Source organism: Pelophylax lessonae (genome assembly GCF_965119305.1).
Source record: "Pelophylax lessonae genome assembly, chromosome: 3".
NCBI lineage: Eukaryota > Metazoa > Chordata > Amphibia > Anura > Ranidae > Pelophylax > Pelophylax lessonae.
The window spans coordinates 42,782,183-42,806,283 of NC_138770.1; the positions used below are offsets into that span (position 1 = coordinate 42,782,183).

General features: G+C 45.5%; 2 protein-coding genes and 1 pseudogene across 3 annotated transcripts in view; 1 reads left to right on the forward strand and 2 right to left on the reverse strand.

Annotated features, from left to right (window-relative positions):
- The window catches only part of LOC309550683 (uncharacterized protein), a 3,164,715-nt gene that overhangs the window by 2,070,506 nt on the left and 1,070,108 nt on the right, over nt 1-24,101 (forward strand). The gene's annotated exons all lie outside the window — the stretch shown is intronic.
- The window catches only part of LOC309550793, a 1,525,103-nt pseudogene that overhangs the window by 358,953 nt on the left and 1,142,049 nt on the right, over nt 1-24,101 (reverse strand). The gene's annotated exons all lie outside the window — the stretch shown is intronic.
- The window catches only part of LOC309550709 (uncharacterized protein), a 137,712-nt gene that overhangs the window by 68,579 nt on the left and 45,032 nt on the right, over nt 1-24,101 (reverse strand). The window lies entirely within an intron of this gene.

Consider the following 24,101-nt stretch of genomic DNA (forward strand, 5'->3'; position numbering starts at 1 on the left):
TACCTGTATGATGGGCGACATGTCCAGTCGCCCGTCTTCCGGGATCGCGGCATCCGGCCATCTGATTGGCCGGAGCCGCGGGAGCCGACGGTCACGGCACCGGACTCTGAAGGAACGGCACCAGCGGCCGTTCCTTCAGAGCGCATGCGCCAGTGACGTCACTGGCTGCATGTAAGGTAAATATCTCCTCAACGGTACATGTTTAGGAGATATTTACAGTACCTATAGGTAAGCCTTATCATAGGATCACCTATAGGTACAAGTGTCAGAGGAGTGTTTACTTCATCTTTAAAGAGGTTGTAAACCCACCTCACAAACTTTTACCTATAGGTAAGCCTATATTAAGGCTTACCTATAGGTGCTATAAATATCTCCTAAACTTGCACCGTTTAGGAGATATTTAGAGTACATGCAGCCGATGACGTCATTGGCGCAGGCGCTCTGAAGGAACGGCCACCCCTGCCGTTCCTTCAGAGCTCAGGCGCGGGAGTGATGTAATCGCGCCTCCGGCCAATCAGATGGCCGGAGGACGCGAACCTGGAAGCAGGACGGTCGGACATGTCGCCGTCCTGTCGCTAAGGTGGCGGCACGGCGGGGGCTTCGTTTTAAGGTAAGTACTTCACAATGAGCTAGTATGCGATGCATACTAGCTCATTATGCCTTTTTCTTTACAGGGCTTTTTTTTTTCTCGTTTTTTTGGGGGACTTTACTTCCTCTTTAAAGAGGAAGTAAACCCTCCTCTGACACTTTTACCTATAGGTACTGTAAATATCTCCTAAACATGTACCGTTTAGGAGATATTTACCTTACATGCAGCCAGTGACGTCACTGGCGCATGCGCTCTGAAGGAACGGCCGCTCGTGCCGTTTCTTCAGAGTCCGGTGCCGTGACCGTCGGCTCCTGCACGACGTCACCGCGGCTCTGGCCAATCAGATGGCCGGATGCCGCGATCCCGGAAGACGGGTGACTGGACATGTCGCCCGTCATCCAGCTAAGCGGGCGGCACGGCGGGGGCTCGTTCTAAGGTAAGTATTGCATAATGAGCTAGTATGCGATGCATACTAGCTCATTATGTGTTTGTCTTGCAGGGTCAAAAAGAAAAAAAAAAAAAGGGTTTACTACCTCTCTAACTGGACTGTATACAGTCTGTATATTGATGTCTAGCTGCTCCTGGCTCTAAATACTTGTCTCATACCTGTATAATACAGGTATGAGACAGGTATATAGTGGCAGGAACAGCTAGACATCAATATACAGACTGTATACAGTGCCAGGGGGTAAGTACAGGGAAAAAATGCTCCACATGTTGTCCACACATCACATGACACTTTTTTTTTTTTTTTTTGCCACTCACTGGAAATTCTTCTCCGAGTCCCGACCACGTCCTCACAGATACTGTCCACCGCAGCAGCCAGCAGGTAACTTCACTTTAAATCTGGATTGCCGATTTGCCGCCGTAAGTTTACCAGGCCAGGCCAGCCCTCTCTTCTGCATCGGCCCCATGTTGATGGATGGAGGGAGGAGCCGGAGGTGGGTGGGGCCGAGCGGCTGGGGCCAGTAATCGGCGCGGAGGACGGCTGACCACGGCGCTTTGCATGGGTCCTCCTCTCTGCTCTGGAGACCGTGACGTCACTGGTTGCTAGACGCTAAGCGGTGATCTAGCAACCAGGTCTCCAGGGCAGGGCAGGGCAGTCGCCGGAACTTCCAGGAAGTCACAGACAGTGTCAGCTGTCAGCGCTGCGTGTGACTAAGTGCCTGAGCGACGTGAGCGCCTCCCATTTTCAATCGAGTACCGACTGACACACAAGATACTGAGCGGCCTTTTCTGAGGGGGATCAGATCGGCCCAGGGGGAAATTGCCACCTTGCCCCCCGGCCCAGCCCGCGCCTGGCCTTGCCCACCCCCTCTAGTAGAAAAAGACCACTGGCCAGGAAGACTACATGCAGCTGCCCCCTCCTCCCGCTGGAGAAGGTGAATTCTGTGTAGTGAGTGAACACATCCAGAGCCATACAAACATAGCAGCCCTGGTCATCATGCAGAGGGGAAGGCGGTGATTGGCAGTACCAGAGGAGAAAAAAGAAATCCCACACAGTTCAAATGGCTATGATGTAGCTCTGGGCGGTCCTGTCACTGCTGCTTCAACTGCATTCTCTCCCTTCCCTCACTGTACCAGGACAGCCGATCTTATCCAATCCTGGGCTCTGCACAAGAGGGAGGCTGGAGGATCCAGAATGGCGGGGAGAAAAGGACTGGTGCTGCGGGCCTGCCGCTGATGTGTCCAGGATTCGGTGGACTAAAACCTGGACACATAATTTAAAACTCAACCTGTCTGGGTGAATCCCAGATAGGTGACAAGCCTAGGTCAAATTCTATAAGCTCTGTGATGGGGCCACATGCTTTACATAACGCTTTAGAATTTATGAGGAAAAATAAAGTCCAAGGGAGCCCACGGATGCCCAGGGGAGCAGTGGCAAGATAGTGTGGGACTTGTTGTCACCCTTGTTTCGTATGGGGTACCATTTGTACATGGACAACTTTTATGGAAGTGTGCCACTTTTTAGACATTTGTTCAATCAAGAAATTAGCTGCTGTGGCACCTTGTGACCAAATTGCAGGGGCTTCCTCCCAGTGCCTCGTTAGAAAGATGGCGAAAGCCTGTGTGCGCAATGAAGAACTACTTGCAGTGAAGTGGAAGGACAAATTGGCTGACAGTCCAAATTAACGCAACATCTGGTGCCGTTGAAAGCCTCTCTGTGTCCACGATTTTAATTTACTAATATGGGAGGCGTAGATTTCAAAGACCAAATGATGAAGCCCAAGTCCAGATGCAGTTAGACAAGTGCATATGAGGCATTTTCCATATTTCCTCCAAAGTATCCCGATACAAAAGTCACCCCAAAAAAGATGTGTTTGTGTCAAGCACGGAATGAGATGTGTGACACGTTTTTTTTTTGTCCCTCCTGTCCTGGCCAACCTGGTCTCTGCGCCAAGGACTGCTTCTGTCGCTACCACGCCGTAGTGGACTTTTAATCTAGGTTACAGCACAGTACTGGGCACACAACTCTGCACAAGAAGGGTCTCGAAAAATTTTAGGTAGTCAGCAAACTATCACATTTTGAGAGACCCTAAAATCAAAGGCTGAAAAGGTTATTCTTCTGAAAAGTTAAGTTACAAAAAAAAGTAAAAAATAAATAAAGTGCAAAAAAAAAAAGTTGTTTTATTGTGTTAATGGTATATTGTTACTGTGTGTTATTGTTATCCGTTGTTGCCAATGAGCTGCAGCACTGATCTGTGTATTCTGACAGGAGCAGGGTATTGCTCTCAGAATACATACGTCAGTGCCTGCAGCATTCCAGGGGGAGATTTCTCTATCCAGTAGACTCGGTTCACACTAATGTGGGCCCTGCGGCCCCCATTTGTTCAAGCACAGCAGCCCATTCATTTGAAGGGGCTGCTATGTCAGCGTTTCCCACAGGAAAAAGGTGCATGCACCTTTTTAAAAATGCGGCTGCAGGACAACCGCATGCTCTTTTGTACCATGCGATTTCCCTGTGGTACCCACAAACGTGTTGCGGGCAGAGATGTATGTGGGTGCTATTCAGAATAAATGGCAGCCCCACGCATCTCATATAAGCAGCACAATTTGGCTGTGGGTTGTTGCGGAAACAGGTGCAATTCCTGCACCCGCATCTAGCCCACACACTACGGGCTAGTGTGAGCCGAGCCTTCCGCATATACTGTTTTCATTTTTTGACAGAGATTTCATCATCCTCATCACACCAGGGCTAGTTGATCCAGGGATTATCCTATTGCCTCCTGGGGGGTCAGGAAGGACTTTTTTCTTCCACTGGAGCAAATTTCTTTTTTTTTTTTTTTTTTGCCTTCACGTGGATCAACTGTGGGTATAGGATTGTGCATATTGAGGTTTTCAATATCTTTTTCTTGTTGGTTGAACTAGATTGATTAGTGTCTTTTTTCAACCTTACTATGTAACATCGATCAATGTGAGTGGAGGAATCTGTCCAGCATTAAAAGAGCGGGGTGGTCAGTGGGCAGAAGCTCCTATGCTTCAGAATATTTTTTTTTTGTCACTTTTTCTCTGGCAGAGATTTCTTTGTCCACATCAATCGATGTAAATGGAGGTATCTGTTAGGTACTTTCTTTTCATTCAGCATATAGAAAAAAGAACATTACATACTGTATATGCCCAACATTAGGAGTGTGGCACTCCTAATGCCTAATTTCCTTATTTTCGCTTCCTGACTGCTTCTCACAGTTTTGAAGGCCCTTAAAATACCAGGATAGTACACACAAGGTGCTTATTGGTTTTGGAACCCCGCTTGTGGCTAGGCTCCTAAAAGTCTCACACATGTGGTATCCCCATACTCAGGAGAAGTAGCAGAATGTGTTTTGGGGTGTAATTCCTCATATACTCTTGGTAGGTGTGAAAAATATCTTGCTAAAGTTTCCTGACAGACTCCATGGCAGCATACGTTCGGGTAGGCCCCGCCTCCTCTCCTACCTCATAGGACCCCACTCCCATAAATCTTTGCTCCCTTTCAGCATCAGTGTTCTTTTTTCGTCCTCCTCATTCATACATGTGATGTTCCTACAAAATACGGTCCTATATACACGGAAGCAGGATTGGGTCTTGGAGCCTCCGCTAAGCCCTGGCTATTAGCAGGGTATGGAGGGGGCAATAGAAGAGACCCTTTGCAGGGAGCTCTGTGGTCTGGCCGAGAGAGCCTAGCTGCGGTGGGTGGCCCATCATTGCCCGAAGATTCAGCTGGTGGTGCGTCTCTGGACCCGTCTCTGCTCCGGGCAGGGTGGTAAGCCCTGTTATGGGACCATTTTCTATCTTTATTATATGTCTTTACTTTCCTGTTGTGTATTATGGTAGCCTTCCTTCCCCTGACAGGCATTGTATGTTGTGATCTTATACTATAGGTTGTTTATGGGGTCTTTCCCTTATTTAATTAGCCGCTGGGAGTATTCCGTTGTTACCTTATCTTCATCCGGTATCGGCAGCGGCCGCTATCCCGGCCGTTTCTTCCGGGTTACGCCGTTGTCTGCGCATGCGCAGTAGCCGCCGGCGTGGTTAGGATGGTGCGCGTGCGCGGGATGACGCGTGACGTCACTCGCGCATGCGCAGTACCGCTCACGGATCGCAGAGCGGTCTATTTAAACAGCAAATTTGTCAGAAACTGGTGGGACGGTCGGTTCGTGTTATAGCCTCCCCCAGTTTCTGGCTTTGTCATTTGAGGTAAGATTCCATGCAATAGATGATTTTTAATCCTGTTTTATGCTAGATGTTATAGCCAATAGCCTGCCTTTCTTTTTACATACCAGCTGATAGAGCTCTGTCTTTTGAAGAGTATGGATGCTTCTCCGCCCCCTAGTGGCCAGCCCGCTCATACAAGGTATGTGCTGGGCAATTTTTGGGGGTAGGGAAACTGCAGGTTCTTTTAGCTGATGTCTTTCCCTGTCCTATATGTCTGTCTCCAGCTCTTCTAGGTCTGACCAGCAGCCTCACGCACGCACTGAAGACAGACATTCTAAACCGCACCACCGGCGCTCCTCGTCTAGGTCCAGACGCAGCTCTCCCCGCGATAAGGGACGCAGTGGTCAGTCTTCTTCCAAGCATCATGGCCACTCAGAGCGTCCGCATGGGAAGAAGTGCTGGGGGTGTAGTACCCTAGTAACAGATGGATCCTCTTTGTGTAAACCCTGCTATGCCCAAGCTACGGGTGAACGGGAAAAGTCGGACCAACATATCGAGGAAGTTGTGCGTAGAGTCCTCAAAGACTCTCTTGCTGAGCTACACAGACCAAGTACTGCTGCGGGACCATCCCGCTCTCCTGAAAGAGATTTTTTATTTCAGGATCCGTCTGATTCTCCTCAACCCAACCATCCTTCCATTCTTCCTTCGGATTCTGAATCTGATTCGGATGACTCCGGTACTGGGTTTGAGTTCAACCTTGTCTCTCCTTTAGTCAAGGCGGTGAGAGAAGCCCTTGAATGGGAAGATCCGGCTGTTTCCTCTCCGAAGCAGAAAAAATTCTTTAAACAGTTGTGCAAAGAACGTGTGAACTTTCCCTTTTTAGGGGAACTGGGAGATATAATTTCCGAAGAGTGGAGTAAGGTGGAGAAGAAAAATTCCTTGACCACGAAAATGGCAAAACTGTATCCATTTAAACAGGAGGAGGTGAAACACCTGGAGTCCCCTCCTCTGGTGGACGCAGCTGTGATGCGACTTGTTAAGCATGTCACTCTTCCATTGGAGGATACGGTATCTTTTAGAGATCCTTTAGATAGAAGGATTGACGCCGACCTCAAACGGGCATATCTTTCAGCTGGTATGGCCTGCAAACCAGCATTGGCTCTGGCTACAATTTCAAAAGCCATGGAAGTTTGGATCAACGCCCTGGATGACACTCTTAGAGGTATTTCGGAAGAAGCTCTTCAACGTTCTCCGATACAGGAGTTGAAGATGGCTGCGGGCTTCTTGGGGGAGGCGTCTATAGACACCATTCGCCTCTTGGCCCGAGTTATGCTGTCTTCGGTCACGGCTAAACGAGCCCTTTGGCTTCGTTCTTGGGTAGCCGACGCTGCATCAAAACAGGCGTGGTGCCGGATTCCCTTTGAGGGTTCTTCCCTCTTTGGGAATAAATTGGATGCAGCCATAACTCGGGCCACAGGTGGAAAATCTGGGTTCCTCCCTCAGGATAAACGCCCAGGCACTCAGAAGCGCTCTTTTCCGAGAAGACAGACTACCAATCGTGCCAGGGAAGCACGCAGCTACAGACCAGGCAAGTCCTACGGAAGAGGTTGGAAGTCAAGGCAATCCACCTTCCAGAAAGGCTCTAAGGGCTCTTCGTCTGGTGACCGGGAGGCCACCAAATCCTTTTGAGGTTGGGCCTGTCCAGGCCTTCCCGGTAGGGGCCAGGTTGCTCCAATTTCGGGATGTCTGGGCGGCCTCGATCCAGGATCCCTGGGTGTTAAACATCGTGTCCCAGGGACATTTGTGGGCGTTCGACAACATCCCCAAACCCAGGTTTGTCGCAACTTCACTTCCCCCTTCAGCAGAGAAAAAGGAGGTTCTTCTTGCTTACGTGGACGCTTTACTGGCTCAGCGAGCTGTTGTGCCAGTTCCCGATGCAGAACGAGGTCTGGGAGTCTATTCACCTCTGTTCCTCGTCCAGAAGAAGAACGGCACCGGGCGCCCGGTAATAGACCTTACATATCTCAACAGGTCTATACATCAAGAAAGGTTCAAAATGGAGTCCCTAGTCACAATACAGCACTCAATTCTCCCAGGAGATTGGTTGGCATCGATCGATCTAAAAGACGCGTACTTCCACGTTCCTGTGGCAAGAGAGTACCATCAGTTCCTCCGGTTTGCTGTAGGTCCTGCTCACATGCAATTTACGTGTCTTCCCTTCGGGCTCTCAACTTCGCCTCGCATGTTCTCCAAGACCTTGCTGGCAGTTGTGGCCTTCATCAGGACCAGAGGCGTCAGATTGCACCATTATCTGGACGATCTCCTCCTTCTGTCTCAAGACAGACGTCAGTTAATCTTGCATCTGGACCTAGTGATCTCTACACTCCAGGAATTCGGTTGGATTCTGAATCTAGAAAAGAGCCATCTGGTACCTACACAGTCGCTGGTGTTTCTTGGGGCACTGTTCAACACGGTGAAGTGCACCATTTCCCTGCCAGAAGAGAAAATTCCAGTAGTCCAGAGCAGGGTGGCTTGCGCTCTCGCTGCCTCTCGTCTCACTGCTCGTCAGTGTCTAAAGGTAGTAGGGACGCTAGTGGCCACCTCTCCCATGGTGAAGTGGGCTATGTGGAAGCTGAGACCCTTCCAGAAGGGGTTTCTCCAACAGTGGACGACGGAGAACTTGTCACAAGTTATTCACCTGACCCCATTCATGAAGGGATGCCTTCCCTGGTGGTTACGCCGTACAAATCTGACCAACTGCCACTCAATCGCTCCGATTTCCTGGATAACGATAACCTCCGATGCCAGCAGTACAGGTTGGGGAGCCCACTGTCTGTCCGAAGTGGCACAAGGCAGATGGATCTTTCCTGGTCACGGAGTGGTGTCCAACATTCTAGAGCTTCGAGCTGCCTTCAAAGCCCTTCAGGCATTTCACCATCTAACACAAGGGGCTTCAGTCCTGCTAAGGATGGACAACACCACGGCAGTGGCTTATGTCAAGAGGCAGGGAGGAACACGCAGCATGTCTCTCCTCCAAGAAACAGAGCCGATCATGACATGGGCCCAGCACCATCTGGCCAATCTTTCAGCGGTCTTTGTTCCGGGAGTGTTGAATGTGGAAGCAGACTTCCTATCCCGTTTCCAACTAGACAACAACGAGTGGTCCCTCCATCAGGAGGTGTTCGACTGGGTCCTGTCCCTGGGGATTTCGCCAGAAGTGGATCTGTTTGCGAGTCCACGCAACAAGAAACTTCGGAAGTACTACACGAGGTTCAGAGATCCTCGAGCCTTCGGAGTGGATGCCCTCACGGACAGATGGAACTTCCAGTCTGCTTATGCTTTTCCTCCAGTACCAATAGTACTCCAGTTCCTGCGGAGACTGAAGATGGAGGAAGTAGAGATTGTGGCAATAATCCCCTTCTGGCCCAACCGGCCATGGTTTCCCTTGCTGACCCTTCTCAGCTTCAAGGATCCAATTCCTCTACCTCTCAGGCCGGACCTTCTATCTCAGGGTCCTACTCTACACCCATGCCCGGCACGTCTGCACCTCAGGGCCTGGTTCTTGAGAGGGGGAGGTTGGAAGCTCTCGGATGTCCAGAAGAGGTGATTCCGACTCTCATGAGTTCAAGAAGACCTAGCACCAACAGGGTATATGAGAGGATATGGGCCAGGTTCATGAGTCATCAGGCCCAGAGGTCAGGTCCAGTAGGTACACCTACTATTCAGCAGACTCTAAGTTTCTTGCAATCTGGTCTGGATCTGTCCCTCTCAGTTAGTTCTCTCCGGGTGCAAGTTTCCGCCATTTCAGCCTTCACCGGAATTCAGTGGGCAAGCCATCATCTGATTCAGCAATTCTTTAAGGGCACAGTCAGGCTCAGGCCTCAGAGAAGGCCGAGATTTCCAAAATGGGATCTTCCATTAGTTTTGGACTTTTTCTCTTCAAAGGAAGTTGCCTCCATGTCAATCAAGGAGCTTACGTTGAAGACAGCATTTTTGGTGGCCATTACCTCCGCTAAGAGGGTTTCTGAGATACACAATTTAGGTTACAAGGAGCCTTTTTTGACCTTCTTTCAAGACAGAGTGGTCCTAATCCCTATGCTGGGGTCAAATCCGAAAGTGACCTCTGTCTTCCACGAGAATGCTGAGATAGTTCTTCCCACCTTCAGAACTGATGGGGAATCTCCAGTCCATCCTCTAGACGTGGGCAATACTCTAAGTCAATATTTAGAAGCCACATCATCCTTCCGCCAATCGGATTTCCTTTTCATTCTTCTCCATGGCAAAAAGAAGGGTATGCGTGCATCTTCTAGAGCAGTGGCTGCGTGGATTGTTCAGGCTATCCAATGGGCGTATAGAGCAAAGGGCTTGGCTCCTCCAGAGGCGATTACAGCTCACTCTACAAGAAGCGTCGCTACGTCTTGGGCAGCTTCCAAACACGTCGCGCCCGACGTGATCTGCAAGGCAGCATCCTGGTCGTCTGTCAATACCTTCCTTTCCCATTATTGTATTGAACCTGCTGCCTTATCTTCCGTTAATTTTGGTGTTCAAGTCTTGTCAGTTGACAGTGCCAATTAAAGTTTTCTTTGTTCAGCATCTTCCCACCCGGGAGTGTATAGCGAGTTATTTCCCGAACGTATGCTGCCATGGAGTCTGTCAGGAAAACGGAAAATTGTTATCAAATACTTACTGTAATTTTCCTTTCCTGATGGACTCCATGGCAGCAGGAGTCCCCTCCCAATTCCTGAGTAGGCTAGTTACAGAACACTGATGCTGAAAGGGAGCAAAGATTTATGGGAGTGGGGTCCTATGAGGTAGGAGAGGAGGCGGGGCCTACCCGAACGTATGCTGCCATGGAGTCCATCAGGAAAGGAAAATTACGGTAAGTATTTGATAACAATTTTCCGTTATTTTGGCAGGTAATCTGTTAGGTACTTTCTTTTCATTCAGCCTATAGAAAAAAGAACATTACATACTGTAAATGCCCAACATTAGGAGTGTGGCACTCCTAATGCCTAATTTCCTCCTTTCGCTTCCTGACTGCTTCTCACAGTTTCGGAGGCCCTAAAAATACCAGGATAGTACATACAATGACCCCTTTTTTGGAAGAAGACACTCCAAGGTAATTGCTAAGAGGCATGGTGAGTATTTTGCAGATCTCATTTGTTGCTACAAGTTTTTAGAAAATGAAGAAAGAAAACAAAAATGTATTTTTTATTTTCTTTTTCCAAAAAATTGTATCAAAAATTGTCTTTTTTTTTTAAAGGCTTAACATCCCTCTCAGCAAATACCTTGGGGTGTCTACTTTCCAAAGGGTCATTTAGGGGGAATTTGTGCTATTCTGGTATTTTTGGGCCCCCGAAACTCTGATAGGTAGTCAGGAAGTTAAGTGAGGGAATTACGCCCTTTGAAAGCCTGAAGGTGCTCATTGGTTTTGGAACCCCGCTTGTGGCTAGGCTCCTAAAAAGTCTCACACATGTGGTATCCCCATACTCAGGAGAAGTAGCAGAATGTGTTTTGGGGTGTAATTCCACATATACTCTTGGTAGGTGTGAAAAATATCTTGTTAAAATGACAACTTTGTGTGAAAAAAAAAAAAGAAAAATAATTTATTTTGTCATTTTCCAAAAACGTGGCAAAAACTAAAATCTTTCATGGACTCAACATGCCTCTCAGCAAATACCTTGGGGTTTCTACTTTCCAAAAAGGGGTAGTTTTCGGGGGCCTTTATGCTATATTGGTATTTTAGGGTCCCCCGAAAATCTGATAGGTAGTGAGGAAGTTAAGTGAGAGAATTACGCCCTTTGGATTTGGAACCCCGCTTGTGGCTAGGCTCCTAAATAGTCTCACACATGTAGTATCCCCATACTCAGGGGAAGTAGAAGAATGTGTTTTGGGGTGTAATTCCACATATACTCATGGTAGGTGTGAGAAATATCTTGTTAAAATGACAACTTTGTGTCAAAAAAAAAAAATATTTTGGCATTTTGCAAAAACGTGTGGCAAAAACTAAAATCTTCCATGGACTCAACATGCCTCTCAGCAAATACCTTGGGGTGTCTACTCTCCAAAGAGGGGTCATTTTGAGGGGGGGGTGTTTGTACTGTCCTGCCATTTTATCACCTAAAGAAATGTGATAATCAGTCAGAAAGTCAGAGCTGCTTAAAAGCTGTGTAAATTCCAGTATATATATCTTTCTAGCAAACCAATTAATATACACTTATTAGGATTGTAGACGTGTAGCATTATACATTGTGGCCTAAATTTAATAAGGAAATTGGATTGTATTGCTTGTTTTATAACAGAAAGTAGCAAAGGTTTTTTCAAAATTGTTGGTATTTTTTTGTTTATATAGCAAAGAATAAAAAAAAAAAACCCCAGTGGTGATCAAATAACACCAAAAGAAAGCTTGTATAAAAAAAATTATATGAATTTCATGTGGGTACAGTGTTGCATGACCGAGCAATTGCCAATGAACTACTTAAGGACCGCCCCATGCAGATATACTGCGGCAGGGTGGCCCTCCTGCATGAACCGACGTACTTGTATGCTGTGGGTCCTGCGTGCACTACCGGATTGGACACAGCAGGAGCCAATCGGCGGGTTCAATGGACGCGATGTCTGGGACAGTCATAAACCCTGATGTGCTATTGGTTAGGTTTCCTCCACTGTCCAACAAGCTCCCTTATTGGATACAGTGGGGAGACTCCATTAGACCCAATAAATCACACCTGGAAATATGTGACAGGTAAAACTAACGGATCCGGCTCTCCTGATAAGCAGAAAGAGCCACCAAATGTGTTTTCCTAGCACCTACCTACATACCAAAAATATGTAGCAGAATACATACTGGCCTAAATTGATTAAAAAAATTAGCTTTTTTACATTTTTTTATTGGGTATGTTTTACAGCATAAAGTAAAAGATCTTGTTTTTTTTTTTTCAAAACTGTTGGTTTTTTTGGTTTATAGCGCAACAGGTGATCAAATACCACCAAAAAAATGCTCTATTTGTGGGAAAGAAAAGGACATCAATTTTATTTGGGTACAGCGCAATTGTCAGTTTAAGTAACGCAGTGCAGTATCGCAAAAAATGGCCTGGTCATGAAGGTGGTAAAACCTTCCGGGGCTGAAGTGGTTAAAGTAGCGCAGTGCTAAATAGCGAAAAAAATGGCCTGATCATGAAGGGGGTAAAACCTTCCGAAGTTTAAATGGTTAAAACAAAACCTTTCCATGGGACATAAATATGTTTTAAAGGGCTGGCACAAGGTTAAACAGGTGTATTTAACTGGTGTTTACTTTTTTTTGTTGACATGTGACTGGCATAGCGCCATACATGAAACCATACAATTGGTGAATGGTACGCCGTGGTATTCATATATCCTCCAGAGCGAGATTTCCGCTTGTTCCTTAATCGGTTTAATATTTTCCGCTCTACATGTTTCGTGACCTGGTCACTTCCTCAGGAGCTCAAAACAATTCGCAAAAGGGATATCAAATTCACAACGCTCACCCCCAGGGCGCAAAAGGAATGCAGATATGGCCAAATTATGGCTCCATTGCTACATGTGGGGACACGCAGATCTGATATGTGTATATATACGAGGCTGCATCAATTACATTTGTGGGATGTTAGAACTCCCTATAAACCAAAGTGCCTCCAGACTGGAGTGCATTGATCATAAATAAGACAGCCAATCAGGTAAATACAATAACCTCACAAACGGGTTCAAAAAGGTACGGCTCTGTCTTGAATGGTTACCCAATTGTTTGGGGGTACCATGGGTAATGGTGCCTCAAATATACCAACGCAATGTTCCACCGCAGAGTAGAGGAGAGGAGAGACCGATGGAACATCCGTCTCCCTCTGAGCTCCAGGTGGTGTTGTTGGTTAGGAAGGGACGTATCTTGGAGATGTTGTGGGGGTTGAGGCGGCAAGCTTTGGACAGCGACTGGATGTGGGGCCTGTAATGGTATTGCACAATTTGACCCCAGTTTGTCAGGCAGCCATTTTGTTTAAAGCTGTCGCAAGCCTCCATTTTGTGTTTCAGCTGACAGTTTTAAAAAAACAGAAAAGGGTTCCTTTACCAGCCCTCACCCTAGCTCCTTTTGGCAGTGTTAATTACCCTCTGAGTCACTGAACATTAGTATGCACAGCTTCAAACAACTCTTATCTAAGCAGCAGACCAACCTCCTAGCCACTCTGTCTCTCCCTACTCAGAGCCAGATTGTAATCTGAGCAAAGCCACATGGCTAATAGGTCATATAGCAAATCAGTCAAGAGCTCTGTTATCTGGGACACAGTTAACCACAAACTTCCTAACTTTACACACACACAAAATATGTCTCTAGAAAATATATCTGGGGCATGCACTCGCCACCGGCGACCTGCTCCTGCTGAGACTGGACACAGTGAGAGCCACTCAGTGGGTCCAGCAGACTCACCGGCATCCGTGGTAATCTCCCTCTGTGTGAGAAGGAAGCAGACGCAAGCCCAGTGAGGAGCAAGGTTTTCCATCCAGGCGGCCATTATAAGGGACAATTCTTGTTTTATCCCTGTTTACTGTATGTTGGCGAATAAAGATTGGATTTTTTATGATGATCACCGTGGGGATTCTTGCTGTCATTGCTCCATTTGTTGGTGATCATTGGCCATTGGGCTTTCCTGGAAGCTTAGCAACTGCTAAGACACCTCCCGCTTAGATAGATTATTAACAGAACTCATATCTCGGAATATGTAATGGTTACATTCTTGAAACTGATATTTTATGGTACGGTATTGAATCTATTATTCACAGACACTAAACATGGGTTATCTCGGAATAACCTCTCTGTAAGGCATCTGATCGCTAGCTTGTCTCCCCTAGCAACGAAGGTGATCGTGTTTGATCTTACTTCGATCTGTATTTTATGTGGCATTCAAATATATATTTTCTAGAGACATATTTTGTGTGTGTGTAAAGTCACCATTGAAGACAGAGCCGTACCTTTTTGAACCCGTTTGTGAGGTTATTGTATTTACCAGATTGGCTGTCTTATTTATGATCGATGCACTCCAGTCTGGAGGCACTTTGGTTTATAGGGAGTTCTAACATCCCACATATGTAATTGATGCAGCCTCATATATACACATATCAGATCTGCGTGTCCCCACATCTAGCAATGGAGCCATAATTTGGCCATATCTGCGTTCCTTTTGCGCCCTGGGGGTGAGCGTTGTGACTTTGATATCCCTTTTGCGAATTGTTTTGAGCTCCTGAGGAAGTGACCAGGTCACGAAACATGTAGAGCGGAAAATATTAAACCGATTAAGGAACAAGCGAAAATCTCACTCTGGAGGATATATGAATACCTCGGCGTACCATTCACCACTTGTATGGTTTCATGTATGCGATATGTTGCTCTAGAAGGGCCAATTAGCTTGTCTGTGACTCTTGTCATGTTTTAATTGGGGAAAAAAGTGTTTTTTACTTTTGTTACTATATATAATAATGTTTTAATGCAGATCAATAAAACATGTATAGTTCATTATTCTCCCAAATTCCTTCTCCATGACACCACAAAACTTCTAGTCCACTCCCTGGTCATCTCTTGTCTTGATTATTGCAACTCCCTTCTCATTGGGTTACCTTTAATTAGGCTATCCCATCCTCAGTCCATCATGAACGCTGCTGCCAGGCTCATCAAACTTACCCCTCTATGGCAATCGCTCCATTGGCTGCCACTCAACCAACAAATTAAATTCAAGATACTAACCATAACTTACAAAGCCATCGAAAACTTGGCCCCCAGCTACATCACTAACCTGGTCTCAAAATACCAACCTAATCATTCTGTTGGTTCCTCCCAGCCCCACTTGCTCTCTAGCTCCCTTCTCCCCTCTTCCCATGCTCACCTCCAGGATTTCTCTCGAGCCTCTCCCATCCTCTGGAATGCTCTACCCCTATCTGTCTGACTATCTCCTACTTTGTCCACTTTCAGAAGATCCCTGATAACTCATCCCTTCAGAGAAGCCTATCTGGCATCCATCTAACAACTGTACTTTTATTTTCTCCATCGGTCCATCCCCCACAGTTATTACCTCTTGTATCTCTTGACCCTCCCTCTTAGATCGTAAGCTCTTACAAGCAGGGCCCTATGATTCCTCCTGTATGAAAGTGTATTGTAGTTGTACTGTCTACCCTCAAGTTGTAAAGCGCTGCGTAAACTGTCTGCGCTATATAAATCCTGTATTGTACAGAGCATCTGGAAAGTATTCACAGCGCTTCACTTTTTCCACATTTTGCTATGTTAAAGCCTTATTCAAAAATGTATTAAATTCATTATTTTTCTCAAAATTCTACAAACAATCCCCTATAATGAAAACGTAAAAGAAATTTGTTTAAAATTTTTGCAAATTTATTAAAAAAAAATCTGTGGCGAAAGTGACCTCACCACTGTTTTTTGGAGAGGCCTGCTTGCCAGCCTCTTACCCTGGGACTATGGCCCCTGTAATAACCCCTTGGACTTTTAACTGGAGTATTTTGGGGTTTGCAAAAATGTATGTTTTTTCTGCTTAGAGTTAATGGTATCACAGACAGAGGGAAGGGATTGTGTACAGTATATGTGAGTGACTGAGTGTAAAACTCTGTTTTTATTGGATTGTGAATTTCATGTCCTGTGCCCCACCTGGGCGGTAAACTTATGGGGGAAAACTGTATAAAAGAGCAGCTGTACCATTAAACCTTCAGTTCTACTTCACCCTCAATCTATATTCTGTCTCTCATTGGGGAAATCTGCCACAATGGATTGCTATGCTCTTCATACTCCCTTGAATAATCACTAAGCTCTTGTAAGAGATTGTTCTTGTTCCTGCTTCACTCTCTGGGGAAAGAGAAGTTCACCCACTGGAACCTGGATGGAGCCTTGTCGTAGTTCCGGGGTGGGTAGTAGACGGCGAGACCTCAACCAAGCTGCGGCTGTTCGTGGGGTCTGTGGTGGTTATGGTGTCTGGTGGAATGCTTGGAGTCCTCGGAAAGCACTAGGAGTATCCGTCAACGGAGATACCCAGTCGGGGTGCCAGGTGATCCGTTACAATCCCATGTACATCAGTATTCACAGCCTTTACTATGACACTCAAAATTGAGCTCAGGTGCATTGTTTCCACTGATCATCCTTGAGATGTTTCCACAACTTGATTGGAGTCCACCTGTGGTAAATTCAGTTGACAGGACATTATTTGTTAAGGCACATACCTGTCTATATAATGTCCCACAGTTAACAGTGCATGTTAGAGCACAAGCCAAGCAATGAAGTCCAAGGAATTGTATGTCGACCTCCGAGACAGGATTGTAGAGGCACAGATCTGGGGAAGGGTGCAGAAAAAAATTCTGCAGCACTGAAGGTCCCAATGAGCACAGTGGCCTCCATCATCCCTAAATGGAAGAAGTTTGGAACCACCGGGAACCTTCCTAGAGTGGCGAGTGGGAGAAGAACCTTAGTCAGGGAGGTGACCAAGAACCCAATGGTCACTCTGACCGAGCACCAGCATTTCTCTGTGGAGAGAGGAGAACCTTCCAGAAGAACAACCATCTCTGCAGCACTCCCCCAATTAGACCTGTATAGTAGACTGGTCAGACGGAAGCCACTCCTCCGTAAAAGGCACATGAAAGCCCGCCTGGAGTTTGCCAAGATGCAACTGAAGGACTCTCAGACCATGAGAAGCAAAATTCTCTGGTCTGATGAAACACAAATTTAACACTTTAGCCTTAAGGGCAAGCATCAGGAACCCAGGCACCACTCATCACCTGGCCAATACACTCCCTACAGTGAAGCATGGTAGTAAAATAATGCTGTGGGGGGGGGGGGGGGGTTTTCATGGACTGGGAGACTAGTCAGGATCAAGGGAAAGATGAATGCAGCAAGATATCCTTGATGAAAACTGGAGCTCAGACTGGGGTGGAGGTTCATCTTCCGACTGGACAACGACCCTAAGCACACAGCCAAGATAACAAAGGAGTGGCTACGGGACAACTCTGTGAATGTCCATGAGTGGCCCAGCCAGAGCCCAGACTTGAACCTTTATGGAGAGATCTGAAAATGGATGTGCACCGACGCTCCCCATCCAACCTGATGGTGCTTGAGAGGTCCTGTAAAGAAAAATGGGGGAAACTGCCCAAAAATAGATGTGCCAAGCTTGTAGCATCATACTCAAAAAGACTTGAGGCTGTAATTGGTGCCAAAGGTGCTTCATCAAAGTATTGAGCAAAGGCTGCTATACTTCTGTACATCAGATTTTTTTCATTTTTTTCTTTCAATCAGTTTTTATTAAAAGAAATAAAGTAGGTTACAAAGATGGTGAGCATAGGGTTACAGAGTAAATGAGGCACAAACTTCATGGAGTTAATAACATAGATGAGTCGATACGCTTCCGCTTATTGTGACACCTAATGACAACTTTGGGAAAAGTAATCAGTTGACCTGGGGCTAACAGTTAGTAGTAATGTCTGGGCGAACCCGGTAGGAATGAAATGCTGGGTCCCCTAGGTATTCTCTATTAGATTGCTTTCCTGTCCCGAATATGTCACTTACTATAGATCAGTGTTTTTTCAGTCAAGGCACCCTTTAAAATTCTGCACAACCTCAAGGCACCCCATTCTAAAATGTATAAAACGAAACTAATAGTTTTACATAATGTAACAACATCCACACATGTAGGACACCCAACGTTAGAGGTTATTTATTTTTCCAAGGCAAAATTATCTTTGCACATTGGTACTGACTAGTATTTCAGGTTTTCTCTTCCACAGTTTCTCTCCTTCACTCTGCTAATGTGACCCCAGTGCAGATAGAGGGGGGCAATGCTGGGGCAAACAAGGATGCTCTGCAGGTGCCCAATGTCCTCCTTATCAACCGATTACATCATTGGTTGTTAGGATGCCAACGGCTAGAAGATTGTGGTGGTGCACAACGAAAACATGTGGCTTTGTGTAACTAATTAAAGGCTTTATCCACCCTCTGAGTTCTATACAATTTTTTGGGAAATCTTAGGCATTTTGTCAAGGCATCTCTGAAGACACTTAAAGGCACCCTGGTTGAAAAAGGCTGCTATAGATGGTAGTGAAATCTAGGGTTTGTAAGAGTGGTCGGGATAAAACCCCGCAGTCAGGATAGGGGAGGCAATTGGACAGATAGAGGGTAAAACCTTTACTACAGTGGGAGACTGTTGGTAGTTGAGAGTTGAAAGGTTTCTGTCCCCATATAATGGGTTACTGAACTCTAGGGACCACTCTAAGATTTGGTTGAATATGGGACCCAGCATGTCATAGTATAGTATAACAGTTGCAAAAAAAAACAAAAATGATCAGGGCCAATGTAATTCCCCCTGGTGCACAGATCACAACTTTAGGCCATGTGTTAGCTAGAGCTCTTGGTAGGTGCCTCATTTTAACGTAAATGGAGGAGAGAGCAGAAGGAGAGAAGAGAGATCAGGAAATCATTTTTTTTTTTTTTGTATTATTTTTAATACATTTGCAAACATCAAACAAACTTCTTTCACGTTGTCATTATGGGGTATTTTTTGTAAAATTTTAATGAAAATAAAGAATTTAATCCACTTTGGAATAAGGCTGTAACATAAAATGTGGAAAAAGTGAAGCGCTGTGAATACATTCCAGATGCACTGTAATAATAATAATAGTCTAGTGCTTTCGACAACCAATTCCAACTGTTCAGATGAAACAAAAAGACAACGGTGCAAGATAGAAAATTTTTATTATTGTAGCACCCTCCTAGGTAGGTGCTAGTGAGTAAGTATAGTTTTTGGCTCTGTCTGCCTATCAGAGGAGCAGCAGGCAAATCTATATTTCTTTCTGCTTGCCAGAGAGCAGGATCTGTGAGTTAGGTGTGCTCATTGTGTGTTTCGTTGTGTCTAGAGAGAGAGTTTTACACTGGTCCAATAGGGAGGCATGTTGGACAGTGGGAGGAAACCTGGCCAATGGGTACACAGGCTTTGATACAGTCCTGGTGATTGGCAGAGACTGGCTGTCCTGGTGCATTCTGGGGTACTGTATAAAACGCCAGGAGCACATGTGCTGCGGGGTCTTTGGCTGGAGAGGAAGTCGTCCTGAGGGCCAGAGCTGAACCCAGAGGTCCAGGAAAGCTGACTGAGGGGGAGACACTGGAGACCCTAGAAAAACAGTATCGTGAGTACAGGGGTTCATGTCAAGGGGCCTGACCTGAGGGGGGCCACCCCAGAGTAGGATAGTCAGAGGACGGGTGTCGGTGGTCGAGAAAGAGGATGCTAGGATAGTGTCCTGAAGAGAATTTAGTTCTTCAAGTCATCTGCATAGAGACTTAACCCCAAATTCACCTAAGCGGCAGGGTTAATCAACAGCCTGGCTGTATCGAGAATTAGAAGTCCTCCATCTTGTGAATAGTTAACTTGGAGTATCCCACTATTTCCTTCTCCCATCCCTATTTAAAATAAAACACCAAAAACAACTACAAACCCCTGGACTAATCATTGACTGAGCCAAGAAATAAAATGTTAAATTGTGAATGCCGATGTAGCACCCTCCTAGTCAGGTGCTAGGTAAGAGATTGTAGTTTTTAGCTCTCTCTGCTTACCAGAAGAGCAGCAGGTAAAACCTATATGCACTCTGCTTATCAGGGAGCAGGATTGATAGTTAGGTCTACTCAGTATGCCCACTGTGTGACTCATCTGTTCTCAGGGAGTATCCCCAGCTGATCCAATGGGGAGGTACGTTGGAGGCTGGAGGAAACCTGACCAGTGACACACAGGCTTTTAGTACTGTCCCAGGGGTTGGCACAAATAGTGGTGCATTAAGGGACAGGGTATAAAAAGCCATGGGCACATGAGGTAGAGGTCCTTGGGAGGGAAGCCAGGTCCCAGAAGGAGGCTGCCTCCTCTTCTGCAACAGTTGGTGGTGATCACAGGCAGTCGGCCCGGTGTACCAGGGGCACGAGACTGAACCCAGAGGTCCAGGAGAAGCTGACTACAGGAATTGGGGCACAGCTGAATCTGGAAATACAGTGTCCGTGAGTACAGAGGAACTTGCCCAGGGGTCTGCCCAGGAAGAGGACCAATCCGGAGTGTAGAGTCAGTGGATGGGTGTCAGCTAGTCACAGAGAGAAAGGGGGTACTGGGAGAGTACCCTGAAGAGAAATGTAATGGAAACAATTACCTTATCTTCATTCAAGTGGTAGGATGAAGCAGCGGCCTTGCCGCATTCTCAAGTTTAGAGTCCTCAGCATTGTGAATAGTTAACAATTGGAGTATCCCACTCATCCCTTCTCCTATCCCAATTACAATAAAACCACAAAACCAACATCCCCTGGACTGATCTTTGACTGAGCCAAGAACTTAAAGTGTTACGTTTCTGCAAACAGTTGCTACGGGTAACCCAGGGGAATCCCTAAAGTGTAATATCCAGCAGTCCTCTAGGGGGCAGTGCTACACCAGTATTGCTAACGGTAACTCAGGGGAATCCCTAAAGTGTTATCCAGCAGCCCTCTAGGGGGTAGTTCTACACCAGTATTGCTAATGGTAACCCAGGGGGACCCGAAAGGGTAATATCCAGCAGTCCTCAAGGGACGCCCGATTTTCGCTCAATGTGTACAGTAATCATATGGAAATATTCAAAAAGAAAAAAAAAACACGCATGGTTCGAAGTAAAAAAAAAAACTACACTACGCTACATTACTTCTCCTTCTACTACGCTAGTACGTAGGTTAATTTGGCTTTGTCGGTCAAGAATTTACGTACAAGTTAATACCATTGTCAGTTACATCAGCGTTTGTGCGATTTTCTCATAGTCTGTACTAGGCTTTACTGAGTATGTGCCATACCCCTGTGGTTGGAATGCACAATCTGATGCATCACGCTACCCTACCTGAGCATACTGAACATCAGCTGATTACTCAGAAATGGGGAACGGCTGAGATCTGACCACAGGAGAGCAGTGGATGGACAATTCATGTAGGTACAGAGATCAAGTAGGAACACAGAGGGCAGAGGGGCCTTTTTAACCACCTTTGCCCCCTTAATGACCAGGCCATTACTTTAATGGAAAATTGCGCGGTCGTGTGACGCTGTATCCAAATAAAATTTACATCCTTTTTTTCCCCACAAATAGAGCTTTTTTTTGGTGGTATTTGATCACCTCTGCGATTTTTATTTTTTGCGCTATAAACAAAAAAAGAGCGACAATTCTGAAAAAAAAAAAAAAAACATTTTTCACTTTCTGCTATATAACTAACATTCATCCTTTTAGGCTAATTTGTATTCTGCTACATATTTTTGGTAAAAAAAAATAGCAATAAGCGTATTTTGATTGGTTTGCGCAAAAGTTATCGCGTCTTTAAACTAGGGGAAAGATTTATGTCAATTTTATTTATTTATTTTTTTACTAGCAATGGCGGTGATGTGCGATTTTAAGCAGGACTGCGACATTGCGGCGGACAGATCAGACCCCTAACTGACATTTTTGGGGGGACCAATGACATTACTACAGTAATCAGTGCTAAAAATATGCACTGTTACTGTACTGACACTGGCACCGGACGGGTTAACCCAGGGGCGAGCAAAGGGTTAAATGTGAGCCTAGGGGGTGTTTTCTAACTGTTTCGGGGCGGGGTGGGGCTTCTGAAATGATCAAAGAGACCTGTGTTCCTATGTAGACGGATCACAGGCGCTCTGTGATCATTTCAGAGAGAAGAACGGTCGGCTGTGTTTACAACAGCTGGCCGTCCTTCTCTCAGCGGGGAATGATTGCGGGTGCCCAGGAGCAATCGCGGCCGCCGGCCCTGTGCATCAGCATCCCTGCAGCCTAGTGGGGGCAGAAGCGTGCCGCTGATGGCGTGCACTCGCCCCCCCCCCCCCGGCACCATGCGTGTGACCGACATAGTACTACATCGTTTCGCACAGCCAAGCCAGCCTGCCGCATTAAAACTGCGGCGGTTGGTCGGCAAGTGATTAAGAACCGCCCCCACACATATACTGCAGCAGGGTGGCTCTTCTGCGCGAAACAACATACTAGTACGTTGCCTCGTGCTCTGGGGTGTGCGCCACCAGCGACCCGCTCAAGCTGTGATTGGACACAGCTGGACCCAATCAGCAGATCCAGCGGACGCGATGTCCGCTGAGACCCACCGATCGTTCCTATGTAAACAAGGCAGATCGCAGTACTGTCGGAGAGGAAGATGGAGATCTTGTGTTTCTGCTAAGCAGGAACATGGATCTCTGTCTTCCTTCAGTTAGGCCATCCTCCCCCACACAGTTAGCAAGCACTCCCTAGGCACACATTTAACCCTTTGATCGTCCCTGAAGTTAACCCCTTCTCTGCCAGTGTCATTAGTACAGTGCATTTTGTTTTAGCACTGGTGTCACTGGTTCCCAAAAAGTGTCACCCTGTGCCAGATTTGTCCACCCCAGTAACGCAGTCCTGCTAAAAATCATGGATCGCCGCCATTACTAGTAAAAAAAAAAAAAAATTCCATAAATCTATCCTATCATTTGTAGATGCGATAACTTTTGTGCAAACCAATCAATATACGCGTATTGGCATTTTTTTTACCAAAAATATGTAGCAGAATATATATTGGCCTAAATTGATCAATTTGATTTTTTACATTTTTCTTTTAGATGTTTTATAGCATAAAGTAAAAAATATTGTTTTTTTTTTTTCAAAACTGTTAGTCTTTTTTTTTTGGTTTATAGCGCAAAAAATAAAAACCACAAAGGTGATCAAATACCACCAAAAGAAAGCTCTATTCGTGGGAAAAAAAGGACATCAATTTGGGTACAGGGTCGCATGATCGCGCAATTGTCAGGTAAAGTTACGCAGTGCCGTATTGCAAAAATGGCCTGGCCATTAAGGGGGGGGGGGGGTAAAACCTTCAGGGGCTAAAGAAGTTAAAGATAAGGCCTTTTTTTTTTTACATTTGTTGTTTACAAATAAAAATCTGTATTTATTGCTAGAAAATAACTTAGAACCCCCCACACATTATATATATTTTTTATAGCAGAGAGACCCTGGAGAATAAAATGGCAGTCATTGCAATATTTTATTATTATATTTTAATATTTCATGCGTAGCAATCTTACAAAAGCAATATTTTGTGAAAGAAATACATTTCTTTGAAAAAAAAAACAAAACAGTAAATGTATAATGTGATAGGTATCTGTTGCAACCTCATCTAACATGTCAAAATTGCGCACGCTAGTGGAATGGCAACAAAGTACAGTACTTAAAAAATCTCCATAGGCGATGTTTACAGGTTACCAGTAAAATTTTTGTTGGCCAACAAAGAACGGCCGATTGTTTCTCAGTCAGTACAGATTTCGGCAGACAAAAATCAGATGAGCAAGACTGGGCATGCTCAGAGAAGAAAAAACACACGGAAAGTAAACCAGAACATGACATCACTTCTGAAGTTGTTTTTTGTTGGCCAACAAAAGTCCAGTGCAAGTCTAGAGCACATTTCAACCAACAAACAACACTGGACAAAAGTTGGCCGATCAGCTGGCCAACAATCTGTGCGTGTGTACGGGGCTTAACTCTAAACACGTAACCTGTAAAAAAAAAATGTAAGCGTCGCCTAAAGAGATTTTGAAGTAGCGTAGTTTGTCGCCATTCCACGAGCGCGCGTAACATCTTTCACAATATACAGAAAATTGGGTCAAATATTGTATTTTATTAGTTTTTTTTTTTTAATTCATTAAAGTGTATTTTTTTCCAAATAAATTGGGTTTGAAAGACCGCTACGCAAATACTGTATGACATAAAATATTGTAACAATCGCCATTTTATTCTCTAGGGTTTCTGCTAAATAAAAAGAAATACAATTACACATATTATATATATATATATATATATATATATA